General features: G+C 35.1%; 1 long non-coding RNA gene across 1 annotated transcript; it reads left to right on the top strand.

Annotated features, from left to right (window-relative positions):
• Positions 1-7,404: 7,404 nt before the first annotated feature.
• LOC149170698 (uncharacterized) lies at positions 7,405-10,257 on the top strand. The gene is made up of 2 exons (XR_016259002.1): positions 7,405-7,755; positions 10,168-10,257. It is a non-coding gene; the product is annotated as an uncharacterized LOC149170698 (long non-coding RNA).
• Positions 10,258-11,901: the final 1,644 nt, after the last annotated feature.

Raw genomic sequence — 11,901 nt, 5'->3', positions numbered from 1 at the left:
ACATGGAGCCTTGGTTAGAGATAGAGAGCCTTGGTTTGAAATAGCAATGAGAAAATACAGGTCTTATTGGACAAATTATGTAAAATTTGATCATCCATATCTATAACAATGCAATATCAATTAATTAATTAGTTGTTTATTTCCATCCCAATACCTGTTGCAGGAAGTAAATTTATATTCCTATTCATTGTGGTTTGTTATATATTTCTATTCACCTGTGGCAGGAAGTGCATTTATATTCCTATTCATATTCATTTTGGTTTGTTATTTGTTTCTATTCATTTGCGGCAGGAAGTGCATTTATATTCCTATTCATTTTGGTTTGTTATTTGTTTCTCTTCATTTGTGGCAGGAAGTGCATTTATATTCCTATTCATTTTGGTTTATTATTTGTTTCTATTCATGTGTGGCAGGAAGTGCATTTGTATTCCTATTCATTTTGGTTTGTTATTTGTTTCTATTCATTTGTCGTAGGAAGTGCATTTATATTCCTATTCATTTTGGTTTGTTTTTTGTTTCTATTCATTTGTCCATTGGTTTGTTTTTTGTTTCTATTCATTTGTCCATTTAGGTTAGGACATCTGCATCTATTCATTTGTTCATTGAGTTCAGGACATCTGTATTTATTCATTTGTTCCTCTGGAGTTTAGGACATATTAGGTATCTATTCATTTGTTCCTCTGGAGTTTAGGACATATTAGGTGATGGTGAAATTGAAGCCATTTTTTTTATTCTGGAAAGTCTCAATTGTCATGCCAGTTCTTGTCGCAGGAAGTGCATTTATATTCCTATTCATTTTGGTTTGTTATTTGTTTCTATTCATTTATTTGTCCATTGAGTTCAGGACATCTACATCTATTCATTTGTTCATTGAGTTCAGGACATATTCATTTGTCCATTGAGTTCAGGACATCTACATCTATTCATTTGTTCATTGAGTTCAGGACATCTGTATCTATTCATTTGTTCCTCTGGAGTTTAGGACAGATTAGGTATCTATTCATTTGTTCCTTTGGAGTTTAGGATAGATTAGGTGATGGGAAAATTGAAGCCATTTTTTTAATTCTGGAAAGTCTCAATTGTCATGCCAGTTCTTGCCGCAAATGCTTTTATATTCCTATTCATTTTGGACCGTTATTTGTTTCTATTCATTCATTTGTCCATTGAGTTCAGGACTTTCGTATCTATTTCTATTCATTTGTCCATTGAGTTCAGGACTTTTGCATCTGTTTCTATTCATATTTGTTCATGGAGTTCAGGGCAGATTAGGTGATGGCAAACTTGAAGCTATTTTTTTATTCTAGAAGACAATTACAATCTGCTGCCTCTGAAGCTGCTTCAGAATTTTGAGGCTGCTCCATAATTTTCTCCTGTCTTGGAGAATCTCCATTACAAGAAAGAATGTAAAGTTCCTGGACAATCTCCATTACAAGAAAGAATGTAAAGTTCCTGGACAGAGTTGCCAATAGTTTGAGAAAAATAAATTGAGAGCTCCTGGACAGAGTTGCCAACATTTTGAGAAAAATAAATTGAGATTCTATGATTCTTCTCGGATTGATGAGAGTTCCTCCTTTTTATCAAATGATTGCTTAAAAGAGGAAATTTTATTTAGAGTTGCCAACATTTTGAGAAATAAATTGAAGAGAGTTCACAATATCATTCATAATATGTCTATTGGCAAAATTTCCTAGTTTTTCTTGCAATTGTATATTCTATAAAAGTATCTAATATGCTAATAAATCCCAACATTTAATGCATCAATTACCATCTATGCACCGATGACACTTCTAGATCTAAAATATATGTCTGCTCCCAGTTTTTCTTGCAAATGTAGATTCTATAAAAAGTATCCAATATACATAATCTGAACAGAAAATATGGTGGCATGGCTTGTGGCCTCTTCCAAGCCATATTGGTTGGCACATATTCCTATTCACTTGTTTCTGGCATACTTCGGTATATTTTGAGAAATATAGTTGATGGTGACCTTGATTAGGATACAACAACAGCTATATAAGGAAATAACTTTTTGTAAATAATCACATTGTTCAGTCCAGAAAAAACATTTGATTATTTCACTACTTAGGAGTTGATTCCCAATGGATCTAGGGAAATAACTTTTGTAAATAATCACATTGTTCAGTCCAAAAAAAACATTTGATTATTTCACTACTTGGAGTTGATTCCCAATGGATCTTGCTCCTGATTAGGTTAATTATTTCACTACTGGGAGTTGATTCCCAATGGATCTTGCTCCTGATTAGGTTAATTATTTCACTACTGGGAGTTGATTCCCAATGGATCTTGCTCCTGATTAGGTTACAACAACAGCTATATAGGGAAATAACTTTTGTAAATAATCGCATTGTTCAGTCCAAAAAAACATTTGATTATTTCACTACTTAGGAGTTGATTCCCATTGGATCTAGAGAAATAACTTTGGTAAATAATCACATTGTTCCGTCCAAAAAAACATTTGATTATTTCACTACTGATTATTTCACTACTTAGGAGTTGATTCCCAATGGATTATTTCACTACTTAGGAGTTGATTCCCAATGGATCTTGCTCCTCCTGATTAGGTTACAACAACAGCTATATAGGGAAATAACTTTTGTAAATAATCACGTTGTTTAGTCCAAAAAAAACATTTGATTATTTCACTACTTATTTCACTACTTAGGAGTTGATTCCCAATGGATCTTGCTCCGTCTCTAACTGTATGTGGTTATTGAGGGTCATATTTATTTTCTGTAGCTTATATTTCTTGATGTGTAGCTTATATTTCTTGATGTGTAAACTGTTGGGGTTTCTGTCTTTCTGGGTGCCTCTGACTGTATGTGGTTATTGAGGGTCACATTTATATTTTTGTAGCTTATATTTCTTGATGTGTACCCTGTTAGGGTTTCTGTCTTTTTGGGTTTCTATTTACAGGTGGTCTATGTTTTTCTATTTAAGCTTTCATATCTTAAAAATTATTCTAATGTGTATTTTTATTTTGAATGGAAATTTAGTTATCAATGTTGAAATTTGATGACTAAAATGTCCGTATCACTCCCATTTAGTTAAATGCCCTTTCCCATGAACATACATTCAAACCCAGGAATTTGATGACTAAAATATTCTTATCACTCCTATTCAGTTAAATGCCCTTTCCCATAAACATACATTCAAACACATGGACTGCCAACACATGCTGAAAATAAATATGGACATAAACAGACTAGAAACACGCATAAAATACACAGATTTTTGGTCAACTTAGACCCAGGCAAAACCCCTTCAATCTTTTTGGAGAAAACCTGTTAAAGAGCTCTTCAATTTTTTTTTATCTTTCCAGTTCAGGAAAAATACATTTGTAGACAAAACAAAACAACAAAATACAACTTATATTTTCAGCCCCAAACTCATTCAAAACGGTGCCCACTTTGCCTTGATTTCCATGCCCACTTGAAGCTGAAAATATGTACTGTATGGATACAGACTGTACTGTATGGGGTCCGTACAGAATGTACGGACTGCATGGTTTTTTTTCAAAAATTTCTCTAGAACAACATGCAGCTACCTTCTGCTGTGTTCTATGCCTTGATTTCCGTGTCCAGAGTTGCCCAGAAATCACTCCTTCAGAGCTTCTATGCCTTGATTTTCGTGTTGCCCAAAAATCACCCCTTCAACTTGATGCAAGAAATTTCTCCTTCAAAACTTTTCTTCAGCGCTCAGCCTCCTTTTTCCAATTTGCTCATGAAAAATGAATGCAATTTTTCTTTTCGTTTCCCCCTTTTGTTTCCCAACCCTAAGATCTAACGACTCAGATTCATTTAGAGAGTGCAATTTTTCTTTTCGTTTCCCCCTTTTGTTTCCCAACCTTAAGATCTAACGGCTTAGATTCATTTAGAGAGAACGCAATTTTTCTTTTCGTTTCCCCTTTCATTTCCCCCTTTAATTTCCCTAAATGACTTTTGGGCAACTCTAAGATCTAATGCCGCAGATTTTTTTAAATCAAGGGATGAAAATAAATGTGCATTTAATTCTCGCTTTCTACTTTTTTAATTCACTTATTAAATAAAGTACAATGATAAAGTACCCACATTGTACTTTATGTCTAAAGTCATTTTTCACTTTATAATTTAACATTGACTTTTCCATTTATCAAGTCACTTCACTTTATAAAGTCATTTAATGGCTCAGATTCATTTAAATCAAGCGATGAGAATAAATGTGCATTTTAATTCACGCTTTCTATATTTTAACTCATCTATTATTTTCCATTTATAAAGTCATTTTCACTTTATAAAGTCATCTAATGGTTCAGATTCATTTAAATATTTTTCATTTATAAATTCACCTTCACTTTATAAAGTCATCTATTATTTTCCATTTATAAAGTCACTTTCACTTTATAAAGTCAAGTCATCTAATGGTTCAGATTCATTTAAATATTTTTCATTTATAAAGTCACCTTCACTTTATAAAGTCATCTAATGGCGATGATAATAAATAAATGTGCATTTAATTCTTGCTTTCTATTTTTTAACTCACCTATTAAAAAAAAGTACAATGATAAAATACTCATATTGTATTTTATGTCTAAAGTCATTTTTCACTTTATAATTTAACATTGACTTGGTAGTTTTATGTGAGGAGTTATTTTTTGGCAACTCCTTAAAGTTTTGGCTTTGGAGAGCTTTTCCTTTCAGTTTATGAATCAAATTTGTCATTCTTGGGGTCAACGGTTTCTCTTTTTTGTGTGGAATTTGATATTTTAAAAAAAAAATGCTTGTGATACTTTACCAGGTATATCTGTTCGTTATATTCCAGTTTCAAGATGCAGATCTTTGTCAAAACTCTTATTAAGACCATCACTCTCGAGGTTGAAAGCTTTTACACTGTTAAAGATATCAAAGATAAGATCCAGGTGTCAAAAAGGGCTTCCCTCCTACTAGCAGCGTCTGACTGTATGTGGTTATTGACGGTCATATTATTTTCTGTAGCTTATATTTCTTGATATGCAAGCTGTTTGGGTTTCTGTCTTTCTGGGTTTCTATTTACAGGCGGTCTATGTTTTTTCTGTTTAAGCTTTCATATCTTAAAAATTCTTTTTCTAATGCGTGTATTTTATTTTGAATGTAAATTTAGCTATCAAGGCTATATTGCGTTCTGCATTTTATTTTCTTTGTAGTTTAGTGTATAACATTTTGTCACACAGCCTTGCCTTGTTAGAGTTCCTAGTTCCTACTCTTCGTCGTTTTATGTGAAGAGTTATTCTTTGGCAACTGTGTAAAGTTTTGGGTTTGGAGAGCTTTTTACATTTGGTCATTCTTGGGAGGCAACGGTTTCTCGTTTTCTTATGGAATTTGAGAGTACTGTGATAGTACTGTTTTTTCGTAATATGTTAATAAATAAATATTTTTGACAAAAAAGAGGCAACAGTTTCTCATTTTCTTATGGAATTTGATAGTACTGTTTTTCCGTAATATGTTGATAAATAAACATTTTTGACCAAAAAAACTGCTTGTGAAGAGTTATTCTTTGGCAACTGTGTAAAGTTTTGGGTTTGGAGAGCTTTTCGTTTTAGTTTATGAATTACATTGCCTCATTCTTGGGAGGCAACGTTTTCTCATTTTCTTATGGAATTTGATAGTTTCTCATTTTTTTATGGAATTTGATAGTACTGTTTTTTCGTAATATTTTGATAAATAAACATTTTTGAAAAAAAAAACTGCTTGTGATACTTTACAGGTATATCTATTAATTATATTGCAGTTTCAAGATGCAGGTCTTATTAAGATCATCACTCTCGAGACTGAGAGCTTTCCAGGCCAAACAAGGGATATCTATTAATTATATTCCAGTTTCAAGATGCAGATCCTTGTCAAAGCTATTATTAAGACCATCACTGTTGAGGCTGAGAGCTAAGCTATTATTAAGACCATCACTGTTGAGGCTGAGAGCTTTTACACCGTTAAAGATGTCAAAGATAAGATCCAGGCCAAAGAAGGGATCCCCTCCGACCAGATGTCAGATAAAATCTAGGCCAAAGAAGGGATTCCCTCTGACCAGCAGCGTCTGATCTTCGCAGGAAAGCATCTTGATGATGGACGAACCCTTTCTTATTACAACAATCAGAAGGAATCTATCCTCCACATTTTTCCCTGTTTGAAGGGCGGTATTAAGATCAAGCTTAAAAAAAGCAGACACTCTAAAATGAGTGCCAGAGCTTCAGCAATATAGTTGAAAAAGTGTATACTCCTTTTTAACGGTTTTTGCGTAATGCTAAGGGTTTATAGGAATTTCCCCTTTATCATGCATCATGGTCTACCCGAATCCCTTCTGCGGCTTAGTAGACTGCGACACCACCACATCTGTCCCATGTAAGAGGTTCAGATCGGTGCTCATATCCATTTGTTCGTCCAGGGCTTATACCAGGAATCTTCTGCGGCTCAGTACACTGCGACACCACCACATCTGTGCCCTGTAAGAGGTGCAGATCGGTGCTCATATCCATTGGTTCCTCCAGGGATTATACCAGGAATATTTTGGATAATGAAAATAGGATCTGGGTGCCTCACACTCCATTTTGAGGCCTCTGGATATCTGATGATTCCACTACTCTTTATATCCTTGAAAGAGTAGCACAGATTTTCAAAATTAATCTTTTAGAAAGTCAGACAGCATTATCTGATGCAATAGAGAATGATGAATGATGGATATCTGATGATTCCACTACTCATTATATCCTTGAAAGAGTAGCACAGATTTTTAAAATTAATCTTTTAGAAAGTCAGACAGCATTATCTGATGCAATAGAGAATGATAAAAGGGAGTGCACCAAATCACACAGGTAGTGATTATCTTCTACCATATGGGAATGACATTTCAACCACCAAATGTCATCAATTCCATGAGCCTTTAAGCCTTTCATCCAATAGTTAAGATGGGATTCGAACTATGACAGAAGGGCATGCTGATTATCAATTTCAACAAAAATAGCCGAAGGTCAGTTGAGCATTCCACTGCAAATCCAAAACATGTCATGTGAGTGTTTATCTCAGTACAATTTTCCAAGACTTGATCTCAAATGTCTTTTATGGCCAGCGTTATTCTGCCAAGGAGGATGAAGATATTGGAGTAGTCGTTAGCAGTTGTTTTATAGCCAGCTTTCTTATTTTGCCAAGCAGGATGAAGATATTGGAGTATTTTTAGCAGCCGTATCGTGGCTTCTTGTTCTCTGGATTTGGTTCTTGGGAGATTTTGTAGAACAGTTGCTTCGGTGAGGTCGTTGGAGATGCCTTTATGGGTTGCCTTTACGAGTATTGATGCTTCTCGGCCAATGTACTGAACTGCTGTTGGATATGTCCAGATTGATGACTGTTTTGAGGTTCTTCAGCGCTAGCGCCCGGTTGCTACCTAGCTATGATCTCTTTGACAGTACTCTTAATGCATGACCGAAATACTTAAATGGTTAAACATTTAACTACTGGTATGCTTCACTTGCACAGTCACACTTACGTTTATTATTGACAACAGTTTGGGGTTTCAGTTTCATCCGTTGCTGCGCTCTTCTCTGATTTGTAGATGGTGATAATCTCGAGTATTGATGCTTCTCGGCCAATGTACTGAACTGCTGTTGGATATGTCCAGATTGATGAATGTTTTGAGGTTCTTCAGTGCTTGGTTGCTACCTAGCTATGATCTCTTTGACAGTACTCTTAATGCATGACCTAAATACTTAAATGGTTAAACATTCAACTACTGGTATGCTTCACTTGCACAGTCACACTTACGTTTATTGTTGACAACAGTTTGGGGTTTCAGTTTCATTCGTTGCTGCGCTCATCTCTGATTTGTAGATGGTGATAATCTATCCTAAATACATGGTATATGTCCTTTGAGAACTGTTATACTTCCTTCTGAATCAGACAACTGTATATTAGCATAGTTCATATGGATCTACTTTGAGAACACTGTGGTATCATGCTATCAATATGATCACTGCACTGCACTTGTTAGTTATAATTCACTTTGAATCTAAGTCTAAGTCACCTGACATGGGGATTCGGGATTCGTAGGATATGGGGATTCGGGAGTCGGATTCGGACACGTTGACCCCCTGGAACAGGATTCGTTATATATATATATATATATTAAAAATTAGATATTTCTTACACAAATTCTCATTAATGATACAAATTCATTGATTTCAAACATAGATCATCTAGATGTTAGTTTTACTGTTTACAAAGTAAGTTAGTTACATTATAGCAATTAGCATGCATAGTACATACAAAATTCAAATACATGTTACATAAAATGATAAATCATGATTCATAAATGAAAGACAACTTACAATTACAAGATAGTAAGATAAAGACACTGACAACTGTAGTTTTCTGATTAAGTCATCCAATCAAAATGTGTTACCTAGGTAGTGCAATGGCAATGTCACAATGACAAATAGAAATAGAAAATATAAATCATGGGGATTCGGGATTCGTAGGATACGGGAGTCGGATTCGGACACGTTGACCCTCTAGAAGAGGACATGTAGGATTCGTTATTTATATATATATATATATATATATAAAATATGTAGTTTTCTGATTAAGCCATCCAATCAAAATGTGTTACATAGGTAGTGCAATGGCAATGCCGCAATGACAAATAGAAATAGAAAATATAAATCATGGAGATTCGGGATTCGTAGGATACGGGGATTTGGGAGTCGGATTCGGACACGTTGACCCCTGGAACAGGACATGTAGGATTCGTTATATATTATTTTATATATATATTAAAAATTAGATATTATCTTACACAAATTCTCATTAATGATACAAATTCATTCATTTCAAACATAGATCATCTAGATGTTTGATTCATTGATTTCAAACATAGATCATCTAGATGTTAGTTTTACTGTTTACAAAGTAAGTTAGTAATAGTAAGTTAGTAACATTATAGCAATTAGAATGCATAGTACATACAAAATTGAAATACATGTTACATAAAATGATAAATCATGATTCATAAATGAAAGACAACTTACAATTACAAGATAGTAAGATAAAGACACTGACAACTGTAGTTTTCTGATAGTAAGATAAAGACACTGACAACTGTAGTTTTCTGATTAAGTAATCCAATCAAAATGTGTTATATAGGTAGTGCAATGGCAATGCTGCAATGACAAATAGAAATAGAAAATATAAATCAACTACAGGTATACAAGCCTCAAGGCAATAGGTAGCTCATGACTCATAAGTCAACAATCCTCATAGTCATCATCAGAATCAGCATCAATGTCCTCATCATCGTGCTCCAAACCCTTAGCTCCTTGCCCACAACTCAATGTATGCAAAACTGAAAGAGAGAAATGGTAAATGACTGAAAGAATAACGCCTTTTTAAGCCCGCAGGTTTCATTTTTTTGGGATTTGAATCCTAAAATCGGGACACGTATGGGATTCGTACGTGTCCCATTTTTTTGGGATTTGAATCCTAAAATCGGGACACGTATGGGATTCGTACGTGTCCCATTTTTTTGGGATTTGAATCCTAAAATCGGGACACGTATGGGATTCGTACGTGTCCCATTAGGACACGACGTGTCCCATTCTAGGATTCGAATCCCAAACGAATTGTGTCCAATTCGTGGGATTCGGACACGTAGGGGATTTCCAGCGAATCTGGTTTCATAGCTTTGAATATGGATTTCCAGCGAATCCGGTTTCATAGCTTTGAATATATCCAATTCGTGGGATTTGGACACGTAGGGGATTTCCAGCGAATCCGGTTTCATAGCTTTGAATATATGATGGCAAATGCATCTCGAAGCTCTCCAAAATTGTTTATGTGGAGTTATTTTTGGCAACTGCTTAAAGTTTTGGCTTTGGATAGCTTTTCCTTTTAGTTTATGAATTACATTTGTCATCCTTGCAAATGCTTCTTGAAGCTCTCCAAAATTGTTTTATGTGAAGAGTTATTTCCAAGGCAACTACTTAATGTTTTGGCTTTGGATAGCTTTTCCTTTTAGTTTATGAATTACATTTGTCATCCTTGGGAGGCAACGGTTTCTAATTTTCTTATGGAATTTGGTACTGTTTTTTCATAATATGTTTGATAAATAAACAATTTTGACCAAGAAAAATTGCTTTCTGATGATTTACAGGTATATCTGTTAGTTATATTCCAGTTTCAAGAAGCAGATCTTTGTCAAAACTCTTATTAAGACCATAACTCTCGAAATTGAGAGCTTATACACCATTAAAGATATCAAAGAAGATCCAGGCCACAGAAGAGAATCCCTCCGAACTCCAGGCCACAGAAGAGATTCCCTCCGAACAGCAGCGTTTGATCTTCGCAGGAAAGCATCTTCTTGACGGACCAACCCTTGCTTATTACAACAATCAGAAGGAATCTAGGAATCTAGCCTCCACCTTTTTCCCTTTTTGAAGGGCGGTATTGAGATCAAACTTAATAAAAGCAGACGCTCTAAAATGGTGCCAGAGCTTCAGCAAAATAGTTGAAGTGCATTCTCCTTTTTAACGGTATTTTGCATCATGCTAAAGGTTTATAAGAATTTCCCCTTTATCATGCATCACTGTCTACCCGAATACCTTCAGCGGTTCAGTAGACTGCGACACCACCACATCCATCCCCTGTAAAGAGGTGCAGATCAGTGCTCATATCCATTGGTTCCTCTGGGGCTTATACCAGGAATATTTTGAATAATGAAAATAGGACATGGGTGCCTCATTATATCCTCGAAAGAGTTTCAAAGATTTTCAAAATTAATCTTTTAGAAAGGCAGACAGCATTATCTGATTCAATAGAGAATGATACAAGGGAGTGCACCAAGTCACACAGGTAGTGATTATAATCTACCATATGGGAATGGCATTTCAACCACCAAATATCATCAATTCCATGAACTTTCAGCCTTTCATCCAAAAGATGGGATTCGAACTATGACAGAAGATGCATGCTGATTATCGCTTTCAACAAAAATACTAATAGCCGAAGGTCAGTTGAGCATTCCACTGCAAATCCAGAGCATGTCATGTGAGTGTTCATCTCAGTAATATTTTCCAAGACTTGATCTCAAATGTCTTTTATGGCCAACATTATTATGCCAAGGATGTTGAAGATATTGGAGTAGTCGTTAGCAGTTGTTTTATAGCCAGCTTTCTTATTCTGCCAAGCAGGATGAGGATATTGGAGTATTTTTAGCAGTGGTATCGTGGCTCCTTGTTCTCTGGAGTTGGCTCTTGGGCGACATTGCAGAACAGCTGCTTCGGTGATAAGGTCGTTGGAGATGCCTTTATGAGTTGCCTTTACGAGTATTGATCCTTCTCTGCCAATTTTCTGAACTGCCTGTTGGCTATGTCCAGATTCATGACTGTTTTGAGGTTCTTCAGCGCTCGGTTACTGCTTAGTTATGATCTCTTTGGCAGTACTCTTAAGGCATGGCCTAAATACTTGAATGGTTAAACATTTAACTACTGGTATGCTTCACTTGCACAGTCACACTTCCGTTAATTGTTGAGAACAGTTTGTGGTTTCAATTTCATTCGTTGCTGCGCTCATCTCTGATTTGTAGATGGTGATAATCTACCCTAAATATATGGTATATGTGCTTTGAGGACTGTTATACTTGTGGATCAAACAACTGTTTATTAGCATAGTTCATATGGATCTACTTTGAGAACACTGTGGCATCATGCTATCAATATAGTTTTATGATCACTGCCCTTGTTAGTTATAATTCACTTTGAATATATGATAGCAAATGCATCTTGAAGATCTCCAAAATTGTTTATGCGAAGAGTTATTTTTTTGGCAACTGCTTAAAGTTTTGGCTTGGGAGAGCTTTTCCGTTTAGTTTATGAATTACATTTGTTTT

Source organism: Pinus tabuliformis, chromosome 4_2 (assembly GCF_031772625.1).
Source record: "Pinus tabuliformis cultivar Carrire ecotype Pingquan chromosome 4_2, CPIR1, whole genome shotgun sequence".
Taxonomy (NCBI): domain Eukaryota; kingdom Viridiplantae; phylum Streptophyta; class Pinopsida; order Pinales; family Pinaceae; genus Pinus; species Pinus tabuliformis.
The sequence above is the reverse complement of the archived record's forward strand: the minus strand, read 5'-3'. Positions and strand labels throughout refer to the sequence as shown.